This window comes from Triturus cristatus, chromosome 5_2 (genome assembly GCF_964204655.1).
Source record: "Triturus cristatus chromosome 5_2, aTriCri1.1, whole genome shotgun sequence".
In the NCBI taxonomy this organism is placed as follows: domain Eukaryota; kingdom Metazoa; phylum Chordata; class Amphibia; order Caudata; family Salamandridae; genus Triturus; species Triturus cristatus.
In genome coordinates, this window is record NC_140588.1 from 820,102,062 (window position 1) to 820,119,016 (window position 16,955).

Here is a 16,955-nt window from a genome sequence, read left to right on the forward strand (position 1 = left end):
TTGCATTGCAAATGCTTGTTAATTGCTGGCAGGTCTACGGCCAGGAGGGACCCGGCCCACTTAAAGACCTGCACACTGTACGTTTCAAGCAAGCGCCCTCTGCACGAGACTAAAGGCTCCTTGCCCTTTGACCCAAGGCACCCTGCCCAGTAACAATGGCACCTGCTCACAGTATGAGGTTCCTATCGCTAAAACTCACCACCGTTGGCTCACCGCATGAGACCAGAGGCAGCCTTAAGCTGCGCTCATGAGCTGGCATCAGAAAAGAGGCAATACCAGCACGCGCCCTGAACTTCTCGCAAGGCGCCACTTAGGCGCTCTAAAAACATCAAACTAAATACAATGAAATAACAAGCCAGGGAGTTGTGTGCACGCGCGCTAAAAGAAAATTTAAAAAAAGCATGCGAGTGGTGTCAGAGGTGCTTGAGTGAGTGCCCTGGCGATGAGCGGGTGCGTGATCGCGCATCCTGCTCTTTTTCAAAGCACATACTCATGCTTGTGGCACGTGGCTGCGCACTCCTGCAAGCTGTATGCCGCCACAAGCACGAGTATGTGCTTTGTAAAAAGAGCTGCACGACGACTATAGGTCTCCTAAACAGTGCATGTGCACTGCATAGGTGAGACCTAAAAAGAAAGATAGTCAGAATGAAAGGTAGTTATAGTTAGGACCTATTATCCATAGGAAATCTGCAACATTCTATTTGGAATAACTTTGGCGGCAGTTGACGAATCTTCGCGAAATTTTCAAAACTCGTGGCCCGCTCCGGTCCGCTCCTATCCTGAAAGTCTCGGGGTGATTCGTCAAGCGTGGGATCCTGCCGATAGAAAAAAAAAGGAAGCGTGGGCTCCCGTGCTTCAATGCTAATTAGCCCCCGGGGGGGCCAAATTCTGGGGGCATTATAAAAATAAAGTGTGGGGGCCCATTCCCCCCCACACAGCCCCGGGGACCGCCATCCCCGGGGCAAAGTATGGATAATTGCGGGGGGGCACATGGCCCCCCCGCAGCCCCGGGGACCGCCACCATCTTAATAGTTTAATGTGGGGGGGCCTCTAGGGCCCCCCCGAGCCCTGGGGACCGCCACCCCAGGGCTCTAATTCATAAACATTGCGGGGGCCACACAGCCCCCCCGCAGCCCCCCACCCGCCGGGGCTTTTTTAAATAAATAAATACCCTCCCTGGGGCACTAAAGATTCAAAAGCGGGGCCCACCACCCCCTGGGGGCTTTGTAAAAGATGGGAGCGCGCGGCCCCCCTCCTGGAGCCTTGTTGAGGCCCTGGGGACTGCCTCCCCCCAGGGCTGGCTCCTCAAGTGTCCCGGGGTGCCCACCCCCGGGATACTGCAGTTTGCTATGGCAGGCTCCCGCAAACTGCTTTGCTATTTGAAATATTTGAAATAGAAAAGCAAAATGCTTTTCCACAGGGGGAGATGTCATCAGTGATGTCATGAGTGATGTCACTGATCATGTAATGAGTGATGTAATATGTGATGTCATCAGCAGTGCATTGCGGGCGCGCGAGTTATAGTTAGCTGAACTAACTATAACGGGGGAATTTCAATGGTTTTGTACAAGTGAAATGTCCAGCTAACTATAACGCCCCTGTAACCTATGGTTTTTTCAATGAATTACCTACTGGCGGTCGCCAGTAGGTAGTTATAGTTAGGACCGTGTTTCCATAGGAAATCCACAACATTCTATTTGGAATAACTTTGGCGCCGATTGACAAATCCTCGCGAAATTTTCAAAATAGGTGGGGCGCTCCGCTCCGCTCCTACCCTGAAAGTCTGGGGGGGGGTTCGTCAAATGGGGGCTGAGAAAAAGAGGGGGTCCCAAAACGCGTTTTCCCCATGCATTTTTCCATAGGACCTTTAGTCCAAGCTGCAGCCCGAACGGCTGTACAGAATTACTTGAAATTTGGCAAAGAGGTAGTCCTCAGGTCAGGCATGTGCCTTTTGTAGGTCTGGTGTAAATGTGTTCAGTATTTGCTGAGAAAATAGCATTTGAATCAATATATATATATATAGGCGCGCTCCGAGCGCTTACGGTAAGCTTACCGTACGCGCACGCTGCCATGCGCGAGCTCAATTCTGATTGGTGGTTACATGACTGTAAACATTCGAATCGGCCGAAATGAGGAAGTGTCGGCCTCCATTTTGTGTGTCACACACTGATAAACAAAGGAGGAGAACGTGGAAAGGGGGCAACGAAGTGAGTTGCAGACCCCCTAGCGTTTGTCAGGGGGTCCAAGAAGGCCATAAAAGTATGAAAAATACATTTAAATGTTTTTAAAAAAAATCACGGGGTGCGCGTACGGTAAGCTTACCGTACGCGTACGTTAGAAAATAACAAAAAAAGAAGAAAAAAACAAATTTAAGTGTTAAGATATTAGGGGGCTCTAAAAAGAGCCGTTGTGTTCATTGAGTGTTTTTTGGTACCTACAAGTAAGTACCGATGCAGAGTCTAAAGTTTAAGAGGAAGACTCTGTTCCCTTCATCATTGAAATGTACACCGTCTCCTCTATAAATGTCTTGCATGTTGTAACGCAAGTTGTTGTGGTATATAGAACCCATACCATAGTCTCTGAGGAAAGCAGAAACAGATTTGTTGACGTGCTTCCTTGCTTTGTCAATTTGCGGACAAAATTGGTAGGACCAGTTCCACTTTTGCCTTTGGCATATGTTAGAATATACAAAGGCAGAATGAGGAAAAAGAGACATCAATTGCACAAAGGTGTCCTTAATAAGCATTTCCAGACCTACACCAGTTAAAGTGCCTCGGTCATTTCCACCACAGTGCACAATAATAAGGTTAGGGTGTGGGAGATGTAGAAAGGTTTTCACCAAAGGCATTAATTGGTGCCACTTTAACCCTCTCTGACCAATCCATTTAATGTCTACATTTGGCAAAGCAAGGTCTCTCACCATACCTCTTTTTTCTGCAAATTTTTCACTCCAGAAGACATAGCTGTGACCTACAATCCACACTGTGAACATCTTTCAAGGAGATCTGGATGCACTCTGAAGGTGTCTTTCAGTAGAATGGCAAAATGAAATGAAAGACAGTTTGGAAATGGAGGCATACATATTTTTTTAAAATAAAAAGAACTCATTGGCTGTTTCACACCATTCTACACTAAAAACTAGGCTGTATGTGTAAATTTATAGAAGCATGTTTTGTATTGGTACAGAAAAATGTGTTACCAAAGAACATTACTATGGATTTGCTGTTAGGTTTGAAAAGTCAAGCACTCTTGCTCTTTGGAAATGAAACATTGTGTGGTGAACTTCTGACCTGACTCCTCACAGCAGTGTTCCATGAGCTGTTGCTATGGTAGCAGGCAGAAGTCAAGTTGGGGGAAGGGTACTTTTGGAAAAGGGTTGAAGTTTTCAACCAATAGAAATGTGTGATTTCATTTGAAAAAAAGGGGGAAGCACTGAGATTTGTAATTAACATGTATATGTGTGAAAAAAGAGAGGGAAACATTGCCATTAATTGGTTCTGCTGAGAGGAGAGAGGTGTACAGCTCTGATATTCTGAGTCTGATAGTCTGCAGTTTGAGTGCCACATTTCTTTCTCAACTAAATAATTTAAAAGGTGAGTTATGAATTTGAGAGGGGATGTATGTGATGATTTTTGCATGAGTCTGTGAGCAAAGAGGAATTTCTGTCAGAGAGGTATTTTGTGTCTCTCTGGTTCTTTTGGGAAGTAACCATGCATATGTCTCTTGCAACTGAAAATACACAGTCTGCATAAGCAGACTGTTAGCACACACCCAGCAGTTTATCATGTAGAATCATGCTTAGTATTCACAAGTGAGTGGTGTTTCAGGTAGCAGTGAGTAATGCTAATACATTTAACATCACTAAGGTTGATTTATTTTGCTGGAGTGTAGTCAGTCACCAAGGTCACACATGTACATGGTCTCAAAAAGCTGTTTGCACATGTGCTCTTTTCTGTTTCAGAAAACTGTAATGAAAATGTATCAGACTGTTAGAGTAATTAACGCTAGGAGGAAAAATACAGTACTAAGTGTGCTTTGAAATTGGCAAGCAAATTTTGTTTTCTGCCTAAAAACACAGAAAACTGTAGTAAGTGTGCTTTGAAAATGGCAAGCAAATTTCATTTTACGCAAAAAATCACAGCATGAGGCTGTGAGCATAGTGGAATTGCTGTCACAGAGGTATTTGGAGTCTCTCTGTTTCTTTTGGGAAGTAACCATGCGTATGTCTCTTGCTACTGAAAATACACAGTCTGCATAAGCAGACTGTTAGCACACACCCAGCAGTTTATCCTGTAGAATCTGGCTGAGTATTCACAAGAGACTGGTGTTTCATGGAAGCAGTGAGTCACGCTAATACATTCAACATCACTAAGGCTGATTTCTTTTGCTGGAGTGTAGTCAGTCACCAAGGTCACACATGAACATGGTCTCAAAAAGCTGTTTGCACATGTGCTCTTTTCTGTTTCAGAAAACTGTAATGAAAATGTATCAGACTGTTAGAGTAATTAACGCTTGGAGGAAAAAAAACAGTACTAAGTGTGCTTTGAAATTGGCATGCAAATTTCATTTTCTGCGTAAAGTCACAGCATGAGTCTTTTATGGCATTTTTGGACCCCCTGACAAATGCTAATGCATTCAACATTACCAAGGTTCATTATCTTTGCAGGAGTGCCATCAGTATGCCAGGTGACACATGTATATGCTCGGAAAAAGCAGATTGCACATGTGCGGTTTTTTGCCTCTGTAAACTACAAAGAAAATGTGTCAGACTGTTAGAGTAATTAATAATTGCAAAAGAAATATCGTGTTCTATCTAGAATTTCACCAAGAGTCTGTGTGCAAACAGGAATTGATCTTAAAGATTACATTCATGTTGGTTTTCTTGTGTTTTTCACTTATAGGAAAGGGATAGATAGTGTTATTTGAAAAGAAATGATCATAACAAAAATAGTAATATATTTAAATTACAAAAAAGGTATTTTTTTTTAGTTTCTTTCAGGTATTGCTGCAGAGCAGTGAAGAAAATAAAAGATGCCTATAAAATCAAGACAAAGAAAACAACAGAAAAAAAGGTTTATTTGAAGACAACTGGAGGACCCAAGTTAGTTGAAGATGCTCATGTTGGGAAAAAGAAAAAGTCTTCTGGTAAGCAGAGAAAGCAATTTTTAAAAAATATATTCAAAAAAAGGAAAAATTTTAAAAATGCCCCCATTGTAAAAACTGTTTCAAGTAGAAAACAACAGGAGAATAGTGAAAATTTACAAAATGCTAATGTACAAGCAGAAGCTAAAGTAATTAACTTGAAAAGAAAATCAGCATTTAAAGAGATCCGTAGGAAAATGTTTCAGAGAAGAGTGATGTCCAATTTGCTAAAAGATGTGAAAAAATATAAAAAAAGAGCAACATTTTTAAAGAGGAAAAAAGATATTGAAGCCATTGTAGAAAAGGCTTTAAATTTAAAAAGGAAACTATTCATTTTAATTTTGAACAGGATGCGTACATTAGAAAAAATAGTTAATGTAATGAAGTCACAAAGCAAAAAGAAAAGAGTAGTAAAAAGAAATAACTTTTGTAAAGTGTTTTTAGGAGAATGGATGCATAGTTCAAGTACTGAACCATTTTTTAATGAAGAGAGTTATCTTCAAAGTAATAGTTTGCTGCATGCAGTTGACACCAATGGTAGAGCATATGAAGTTAAGGATGGTTGTGTGATGGAAAAAGAGAAAATGGTCCCAAGAAATGAGGAAGAAGTAATGGCTGCTGAGGCTATGGGGAGACGTCCTAAAGCTCCAGTGTATACTTGGAAATGTAGTAGTATTTGTACTTTGCGACAGGAATCTATTGATAAATTACGTGAGTTTTTAAGAGAATATAGTAAAAAGAGTGTAAAACAGAAGATTAAGGTGCTTCAAGGACTAGATCCATGCAGAGTGAGAGAGAATACTGGTTTGCAAGGTCACTCTCTGGCTTGTCTATCTCGGAAAGTGTGTCAAAGTGTTTTTCACCATTTTAGGATGCTGGCAGTTCATCATACTGAAATTAGGAAATTTGTAAGAAGATTGTATTTTGCTAAAAGTCCAGCACTAAAGTTAAATGAGTTGAATAAGGCTCTGTTTCGTGGATCTGTATCAGATGTTGAGAAGGTTACTGAAGAGATTCAGTTTTGTTACTTTGGGCCAGAACAAGAAAGTGCAGGGAATGACACAGTTATTGAGGAAAATGTGGAAGAGAATGTAGAACCCTCCGTAAGTAAGAAATTTGAAGATCAAATTACAAAATTTGCTATCATCTCTAATGAAAGACCAAATATTACTTGTATTTGTTGCCGGAGAAGCCATTACAAAATCCAAACAAGGAATGTTGATCTCTACAAAAAAAGTGAAGAAGAAGATAATTATAAGTGGAAGGATTTTGCAACATATATATTTCTTGAAAATTGTTTTGATTTGGGTGAAGATCATCGTATTTGTAAATACTGTTACAACAAGTTGGAAGAAAATAAAATGCCAGCTAGAGCTGTACATAATAATTTAGAATTGGTTGAAGTTCCTGCTGAACTTTCTGATTTAAATACGTATGAGTCTATACTCATTCAATGTGTTCATCCGTTCCAGACCATAGTACCTATGGAGCCAAAAACAGGCAAATTACCTCCTTCAGATTTACAGAGAGGTTTAAAAGGAAGAGTTGTCTATTTGCCGTTGGATTTGAAAAAAAATATGGAAACTATTGACACAGAAAATTTGGAAACTGAACCATTAGTTATTCTGGTTAATGGTGTACCTACAAAGAATAAGAAAATTTGGCAGGAATTGGTAGATGTTCGGAAAGTACAAAGAGCAAATTTATATTTGAAAAGGAATAATAAATGGTATGAAGCCATTTATATGGATGAAGATGAAGAAGAATTAGTAGGAGACACAGACACACCAACTGGGCAAATTGAAAAAGTTGACAAGTCAAAAGAAGAAGAAATTTATGAACATTTCAGCATACATCCTCTTCATTCAAAAGAAGTAATGGCAAACACCATTGATCTATTTCAAATGAAAAAAGCACAAGGAACTCCTGTGAGTGTAAGGGAGGAGAGTTTGGAAGCTCGATGTTTTCCCCAGCTGTTTCCTACAGGAGAAGGTGGATGATATGATGAACGTCCAGTTCAGATTCCTGCTTCTGAGTATCGGACTACAAGATTATATGCAGAAGATCCCAGATTTCGTCAAAGTATTCCTTATTTGTTCCATCTGTTATTTGAAAGTGACTTGTCTGCTCTAACTTATGCAGTAAACCACATTTTAAAAAGTGGAACACATCTACATAATGTGTCTGCTAAGGATTTTATGAACAAAGTGCAGCAGCGAGATGATCATTTGGAATCACAATTGATCAATCTGATGGCTTGTCAGCGTGGGACGAATGAATATTGGTACAGACGCCATGGAGAATTGAAATGTATGTTACGGAATTTAGGAACTCCAACATGGTTCCTAACCCTAAGCTGCGCCGAATACGCTTGGGATGATTTACTGGATTTTCTACGAGAGGCAAATTCAAACATTAAAAACATTGAATACAAGACAGCAGGAGAACTGTGCTCATTGGATCCAGTTAATGTTTGCAGATATTTCAATCATAGATTTGAGGCTATGATGTCCTTTATCTGCAACAAAAAAAATCCACCACTTGGAGAAGTTTTGGATTTCTTTTGGAGAAAAGAGTACCAAGCAAGAGGTGCTCCTCACATTCATATGCTGTTGTGGATCAAGGATGCTCCAAAATTTGGAACAGATGCTGATGAAGCAGTGTTATCTTTCATTGAACAATATGTAACATGTGCTATACCTAAAAGCACAGAGGAGAAAAAGTTAAAACAGCAAGTTTTACGTTTCCAAAGTCATCGGTGTGGAAAATACTGTTGACGGAAGTACAAGACCAAAGATAAATTCTACACAAAATGTCGATTTGGATTTCCTAGACCTGTTCTTTCAAAAGGAAGAGTCAACAGTTTTATGTCAGCTGTGCGACATACTATTACAAGAAAATCTCCCAAAAATACGTACAACCTGAGAAGAAAAGAAGAGTCAAAATATATAAATGACTACAACCCAGTCATTTTATCCATGTGGAATGCAAACATGGATATTCAGTATGTGGCAGACAATTCTATTGCTGTTGCTCGGTATGTCACATTGTACATTACTAAATCTGAGAAAACGGAATTGAAGGAAATGTGGGAAGAGATTTCTCACGAGAAGAGTGTCAGTAAGAAGCTGTACAGTTTCAGTTTGAAGATGTTAACGCATCGAGAAATTGGATCCTACGAATGTTCAGATAGGTTATCATCTGCAAGTCTTTACTCGAAATCCAGAAGAATAATTTGGGTCAGTTTAGGCCTTGCAGGAATGCGAAATCGGGTACTGAAATCTGTTGGAGAAATTGAATATTTGGCCGAAAACGACCCAGAAAGTACAGATATTTTGAAAACAAACATGTTGGACACATATTACCCAAAAAGCAGTCATCATCTTGAGAACATGTGTCTCTATGAAGTGCTGCAGAACTACATTTTTTCACGGAAAGCCACAGAAGACATCAACAATGGAAAATATAAAGTCATTGGTGAGGAAGGATGTTTAGTGAAGCAAAAAAAGGAAGTTTGATTAATCACAGGAAGCTGAGTTGTGACACTACTGACAAAAAGGAATTTTACTACTTGTCACTTTTACAGTTGTTTAAACCATGGTGTTCAGAGGACGAACTACTTGGAGAATTTCAAAGCTATGAGGATTCATTTAATGCATGTAAAGATACCATTGAATGCAGTATTTTCAGGAATTATGTCCAAATGTTAAACGAAGAAATTGAACAGGAAGCTACAATTGCAGCTGAAGTAGCTAGAGATAGTTCTCAAGACAGCCAAAGTTCTGGAACGCTCAGTCAAGATCCCCTAGGACAACCAATCGTAGAAAATGAAGCTGCAATAGCCATGACTGAAGTGGAAACGGCTATGAATCAAGCAAAGGAAGATTTAATAGAATTACCAGATTTGGAAAAACAACTGAATGAAGAACAACGACAAATTTATGAAGAAGTCAGAAAAAAAATTGATCACGGATTACTACATGAAAATAAAGAGTGCACATGCACAGCATTTGAACCAATTAGGTTATATGTGAGTGGACAAGCTGGAACTGGGAAAAGTTTCTTAATTAAAGTCATCAGAAGCTACCTACAGCAAAAAACTGATTCAACTTTGTCTTGTGTTGTTACTGCTCCAACTGGATTAGCAGCATATAATATTAAAGGAATTACTCTCCATCGCTTGCTAATGTTACCAGTGGAGCATGAGAACAAAATAGAATATCACAAGCTAACTGGCGAAGCATGTTTCGAAGTTTCAAGAGTGTTGAAGAAGATGCAAGTTCTCATTATTGATGAGGTAAGCATGGTATCAAACTTAATGCTTGCCTTTGTGCATTTAAGAATGCAGCAAATTCTAAAAAGAGACTATGACGTGCTATTTGGAGGAAAACATGTTATAGTTTTTGGGGATCTACTGCAGCTCACTCCAGTTAAAGGACAACCAGTGTTTAATACTGTGACACATGAGGACACGAAGAAGTCATTAGGAAGCATTGGTAATGCGAATATTTGGTCATTCTTTGAGTACAAAGAACTCACTACCAATATGAGACAAGCAAACGATGAAGAATATGGAAGTATTCTAAAAGATATCAGAATTGGACTACTCACAGAACATGCCAGAAAAGCTTTACAGAGTCGATTGCTACATAATTTATTTCCAAGTGAAGAAATAGTTGCAGAGAAAATATACAAGAACATTGCAGAAAAAAATACTGTAATCTGCTTAATGCCAACACTACGTGAATGTTCAATATTCAATGAGGAACTTTTGAAATTGGAAAAGGAAGAGATTAAGAAAATGGAAGCAGTGGACAAAATCCAACATGAAAGAATTACAATTACATTAACAGGCGAACTGAAAAATAAACGGGATTCTCTAGAGAAGAACATTTCGAAAACAGCTGGATTAGAAATTTTTTTATATCTTTGCATGAACTGTCGAGTATTTTTAAGGAGAAATTTGGATGTAGAAAAAGGATTAGTAAATGGAGCTATGGGTAAAGTTGTGGGTTTTGTTAACTACCAGAAAAAAGAAGGCATTGAGTATTTAAAAATAAAATTTGATCAGATTGAAGAGGTAATAAACATTTGTCGTTCTTCAGTCCGTTTTTTGCTTGTGAAAGACTTATATGTACGTAGGAAGCAGTTTCCATTTTCTCTAGCATATGCTGTAACTATTCACAAGTGTCAAGGATTAACTGTTGATAGTGCATTTGTAAACATTGGATCTACTGTGTTCAAAGAAGGTATGGCATATGTTGCTTTGTCACGAGTGAAAACATTATCTGGTTTATTCATGATAGAATTTGATGACTCAAAAGTTAGTGCAGATGCAAATTGTGTAAAGGAGTATAATAGATTAAGAAGAACCTATGCTCCTCATTTAGGTCAGTATCCTGTGTTGGAGAAACGTGTTGTTTATCGGAAAAGGAGATTTGAGAATATCTGTAATGAGGATGTAGAGAAGAGAAAACAAAAAGAGAGTCATGTGATTGCAAGCAAAAAGAAAAAGGACAATGTTGAACAGGTTGTTGGTTTCCATTTTGAAAATAGCTCTGGTGTCAACTGCTATGCTAATGTAGTGCTAAATGTTGTTTTTTATCTTGAAAGTTTGCGTGAGCAGATAACAGAAAATCATGAAAAAAGATTCTGTTCTGTACTAAGTCTTCTTTATGAGAAGCTGAGTGTTGATAAAGCAAAAATAGAAAGTACAAATGAAATTAGAAATCTATTAGATGTCTGTTCAGTACGAACACAGTTTTCACAAAATGTCCAGCAAGATGCACAGGAATTCTTCATGTACATTCTTTTGGTACTTGAAGATGAAGAGGTAGAAATAGAAAATATGTTTGGTCTGTCTTATAAATGGGAACATAGTTGTGAAAACTGTTTCTACACATGCAGCTCTAATGTTGATTCAGAAAGGTTTATCTATTTAACATTGCCAGAGACTAAATCAGTGACTTTTACTAAATTAGTTAAAGATGCCAATCACAACATGGAATGTTCTAAATGTAAATCAGACATGTTTTCAACGTTATTTTTAAAGAAATATGGACAGTATGTAATTTTAAGGATGCAACTTTGTAGAGCTGATGGAACAAAATTGGACACTTTAATAAAGAAATTTACAGGACAGCAATTATCAATTTCTGGAAAAACTTTTGTCACAGTTGCAATAATTTTCCATGATCGGCCTATTGTAACTTCTGGTCATTACACAGTTTTTCTTAAATGTGAAAAAGGCTGGACACTGTGTAATGATTCTGAATTGGTTTTCAAGCAACGTTTGCCTTTTGATTTAGCAAATTCCTATTTAATTTTTCTGAAACCAAAATTTTAGAAAGAAATTGCAACATCTGTCGAAAACATTATTTCCATTTAATTGGATTACCATCGGAAATGTCATCAAATATTATTATAAAAATTACCATTTGGCCTTACGGAAAGGTAATAATTTGCATTGTGGACTTCTTTGACACAAATTATTTTGGTGATTATGCTTATGCAACACAATTTTTGGACGATATTTACTGAAATTAGTGATTGTTTTTATGTGAGGATTATATTACGGTATGTTTTAATGAGAAGAGATTATGGGCTTTTTTTAAACAATCTTTGTGATTGTTATTTTTTTTTGCCCGCTGTTAAGTGATGAATGCAATTGCTTTTACGATTTACAGTAAAATGCAAAATATTCTGAAAACAGCAAAAAAAGGGCAAAAATATGTTTAATGAAAAATGAAAATATGTGCACTGTATTCTAAAAAGTATTGTTAAATAGTAATACATTTTTCTTTTTTTACAGATTGAGAAAGGAAAAAGATAAAAATAAACTTCTTTTCACAAAGTAAAATAAATCACTTATTTTTCTTTTAGTTATTTTCTTTGTCAGGTAAGTGTGAAATTTCAGGAATTATCACACATTTACTTTAATGCTCACTTTTTTCACTACTCTTGTCTATGTTTTTTTCATTTCTGTAGTAGTCCCTCATGGACCTTGTAGGGTGATTACATTTTTGGGGGGTTTTAAAAAAAAAAAAAAAAATGCGCACGGTAAAAAAAAAAAAAAAAAAAAAGTCAATTAAAAAATTTTAAAAAAAGTTAAGAAGTAAGGTTGGCACTTAAAAGAACCGTTGTGTTCATAAAGGGAAAGAGGAAAGAAAGAATGGGAATACTAACAAGGACCACAGATGTGCTGGTCTATCCTATTGTTTATGAGGGAAACACTGGTCTCCGCATGAAAAATTAGGCCATGACATCTTGTGCACCTCATTGTAACCCTCCCAAAACGAGGGTTTATATCCAGAGGACCAGAAAAGGGTGATGCTCCCACCGCAGAGGAAGTGCTCGGCTGAGCTGCCGAAGAAGTACTCGGCTGAGCATCTGCAGGTGTGCTTGGGTGACTTACTGGAGATGTTTCTCCAGTATGTCTAGCATAAGTCCTGGGATGTTTATCCTTAATGTGTCTAACCATAGAGTGATTTCCAAAGGAATACTTCTTCCTAGGATTCCCTCTAGATAAGACACGCTCACAAAGTGAGCAGGTGACTAAAGGAGCATTTACCTTTTTCAGCCCCTCTGGATAGGTGAAATATTCCCATACAAAAGAAGTCTTTTGTTTCCTCCTTCTCTCTCTGATGATGCTGCTACCTGGCTCACTCTCAGAAGAGGACTGCTGTTCTGCCATCGTATCACAAAGACAACTCAGCTCCTTCTCCTAAGGGATCACAAGCAGAAATGAGGGGAATGGGTGTGGTGTAGGAGAGTTCTAGAACTGAAAGTACTTTAAACCAATCAAAAGTGCTGTTTCTTGATCACATGACCAACCGTGCGCGTACGTTACGCTTACGGAGCGCTTACGGAGCGCTTACGGTAAAAGTACGCATACGCGTATAAAAGACACGCGCATGCGCGCATGCACATAACAGGCACGCTCCAACACTTCCGCGTAACGTGCGCGCGTAACGTATGCGCTTACGCGTCGCGTACGCAGTACGGACGTCTACGTAAATTGCGTAACTATACGCAAACAGAGTAGAAATATTACGTTCGTAAAGCAACACGTGCGCTTACGGTAAGCTTACCGTACGCGCACGTAAAGAAAAAAAAAAAAAGATTCACTATGTTATACTACTATATCTTACCTGTTTGGTTATAAAAAAGGTGAAAAATTTTATATTGCAGAATTTTAAAAATTTTACCATAGTGTTTAAAGAGAATATAAAATAAAAAAAAAAGAAGTAAAAAACCTTGCAAAAAGACAAAAAAAAAATAATTTCACACACGTTAAATATAAGAATTAGCATTTAAAAAACCATACAAATTCACTGAAAAAACCATGGGTTTCACACACGTTATAGTTAGGAATTTTCATTTTAAAAACCTTGCAGATTCACTGAAAAAACCATAGGTTTCACAGACGTTATAGTGAGCTGGACATTTCACTCGTAAAAAACCAATGAAATTCCCCCGTTATAGTTAGTTAAGCTAACTATAACTCGCGCACCCGCAATCCACTGCTGATGACGTCACATATAACATCACTCATGACATGGTCACTGACATCACTCATGACATCACTGATGACATCTCAAATGACATCACTGATGACATCACTGATGACATCATCCTTGTGATAGTGTGGCAGACCTCCTCTCACCCTTATATAACCTTTGATACACACATTCAAAAATAGAGACTAAAATTTTCAAAAAAATGGACCTACCAATTTCAGTTACAACAACCTATTCAGCAATTTTAAGATCCACATACACATCCACTCATTCACCAACAGTCCTATACAGTCACTCATACATGTACTTACTCATGTGCTCATACACCTGTACATCCTGTTACACAATGCCACTCATCCATAGAGTTACTCACACACATAGTCACTCATGCTAATAAAGAATCAAACATCCATTTACTTGCATATACAGCTATACACACACCACCACACTTACTTCTACGGAAACTTACACATACTTAGTCTTTTAAACAATCACTTATAGAAACACATACTTATTCATACAGGAACTCTTTCAATCTCTCACTCTCACATATACTCACTTATATACACCAATAGTCACATATACTAATTTAAAACATATGTAGTTACTCATAAAGACACTATTGAGTCAGTCTATCACTCACTAACACACCCATACACACACTCATCCACCCATACAGTCCTGCACACATGCTGTCTTCAACACATACAAACAGTCAGTCACTCATTCATTTACTTATGCACTACGTAATACCCCCCACCGAACCATGCAGACACTCAGACTGATACTACAAAAACCAACTAATAACCTATATGGACACTCATGTAGCTACTCACCAACCCATGCAGCCACTTATACACAAAGTGAGAGACTGATGCAGATATTTACATATTTAAACATTACTCACTAAGCCATGTATTCACTATGATACACTTAATCAGTCAGTTACACAATCAATTTTTAAAAAACAAATCATCCATTTAGGCACTTATATACCCATTTATTCTTCCATCGACCTTGACATATACATATATAAAACATATTTAATTTTCAGAAAAACACACATTCACTGGATGATGTCATCAGTGATGTCATCAGTGATGTCATTTGAGATGTCATCAGTGATGTCATGAGTGATGTCAGTGACCATGTCATGAGTGATGTTATATGTGACGTCATCAGCAGTGGATTGCGGGTGCGCGAGTTATAGTTAGCTTAACTAACTATAACAGGGGAATTTCATTGGTTTTTTACGAGTGAAATGTCCAGCTAACTATAACGTCTGTGAAACCTATGGTTTTTTCAGTGAATATATAGATATATATAATTTTTAAACTGTCCACTTCCTCAGTCCTCCGGGACACAAATGCGGCGGTGCACAAACAGGGTCCGAGGAAATCCTGTATTATAAACGTCTCACCATGTGTATCTCGTACACAAAGGCACTCCTCCCGAAAAACGACACAGCATATCCAAGTTCCTTCACAGAGTTTTAATGTGCTTCAAGCCAAAAGGTTTACCCAACGCGTTTCGACGAACATATCGTCTTGGTCACGGGTAAGTATCTGTTTGATTTCAACAGTTAAATACATTAACACAAAAGAAAAAAAGGGCATCGGCACTACAGGCAAATCTGGCGTGCAATAACATAAAAAGAGGACTACAGTTTGTATCTGTGTCTGGTTGAGACTTTGGCGGCCATCTTAGAATGGTAACATACTCGTGATATTTACCTTAGAAATTCAATCTCAATAAAGTTATACAATTAACAAAGAACAGTACCGAGAACAAAAATTGTTAATTCACATTTCTGCAAACATATCAGTGTGAGCAATGTACCAATAATAAACAGGTTTGCTCAATCCTCTATTTTCTTTTTATCTCATTCACACAAATATAAATTCATTGAACACTGTTCTCAAATTACCTTAACATCGTATTATAGGTCTAAAGCCTAAGAGTTCGCACCATCTCCACATCCTACCCAAGTGGGTGAATATTCCACAAAACTTAAATAAATAAAGGGGTATCCTGTCCAAGTGGTTGGCCTGACCAGATATCTGAAAGGAGAATATCCATGTAATAATCACTTTTCTACATTGCATAATATGATTATAGTACCAGTTTACACAGTCAATTTGCCTACTTCTTCTTGATTTAATTAGCAAGAGTATAAGAACTGTCCTAAAATAAATCACCTTAAATATAGCTACATCTGTAAACATTATCAAGCCCTAGTGGGCCAGCAATTAATTCTATGCTTCTTGTTCTGACTCTTGTGATTATGCTTCTTTTTGTCACTTTCAATCTTGATCGTTGCCTCTTTCATCCTTTATTCTACGTCTGGGATCACCTAAATATTGTAAGTGGAGATAGCAAACAAGACAAAATTCAATCAGACTAGTCCTCTTATATCAAAATTATAGCGCCGATGCTCTCCAACTAAAAAGGATTAATACAGATTAACTGGAAGAAAACATCAGAGCTAAATCACTGGCAGCCTAACAAGAGATGATACAGTGTATTTTCCAGTTTCTAACAGCAATAGACGCATTGAGAAACACTTGACATGTTTGTCAGATTATTGTGTCTATGTGTTGATATGCCCTTGTCCCAAGAAATATGTGGGCAGCACTATGTTTGCTGCTAAGAAACGCATCTTGGAGCATATGAGGGCAATCCAAAACAAGGATAAATTGTCCCCTATTGCCAGGCACTTTGAGGAGTTCCACAAAAGTAACCGCAATCTTTTAAGATTTTTTGTCTTAGACCGAATCTTGCCCTCTATGAGAGGTGGCGATAGAATTCGCAAATTACGTCAACTTGAGTCTAGGTACATTATGGAACTCGATACTAAGATCCCAGCAGGTTTGAATTCGGAAGAAGAATTGTCTTGGCATCTGGGTGACTGAGCTTAACATAATTTGGCTATAAAATTGAAAGCTTTTTCAGAACTGGGATGAATGTCTTGATTGCTATTATTCCCCCTTGAAACTTTATTGGTTTATGTAAGACTTTGCTGCTTTATATTCGAAATAATCAGGTCTCCATTTCTGATTTCTAAGCGTATGTTCTTAACCTCATGTATCATCTCTTGTTAGGCTGCCAGTGATTTAGCTCTGATGTTTTCTTCCAGTTAATCTGTATTAATCCTTTTTAGTTGGAGAGCATCGGCGCTATAATTTTGATATAAGAGGACTAGTCTGATTGAATTTTGTCTTGTTTGCTATCTCCACTTACAATATTTAGGTGATCCCAGACGTAGAATAAAGGATGAAAGAGGCAACGATCAAG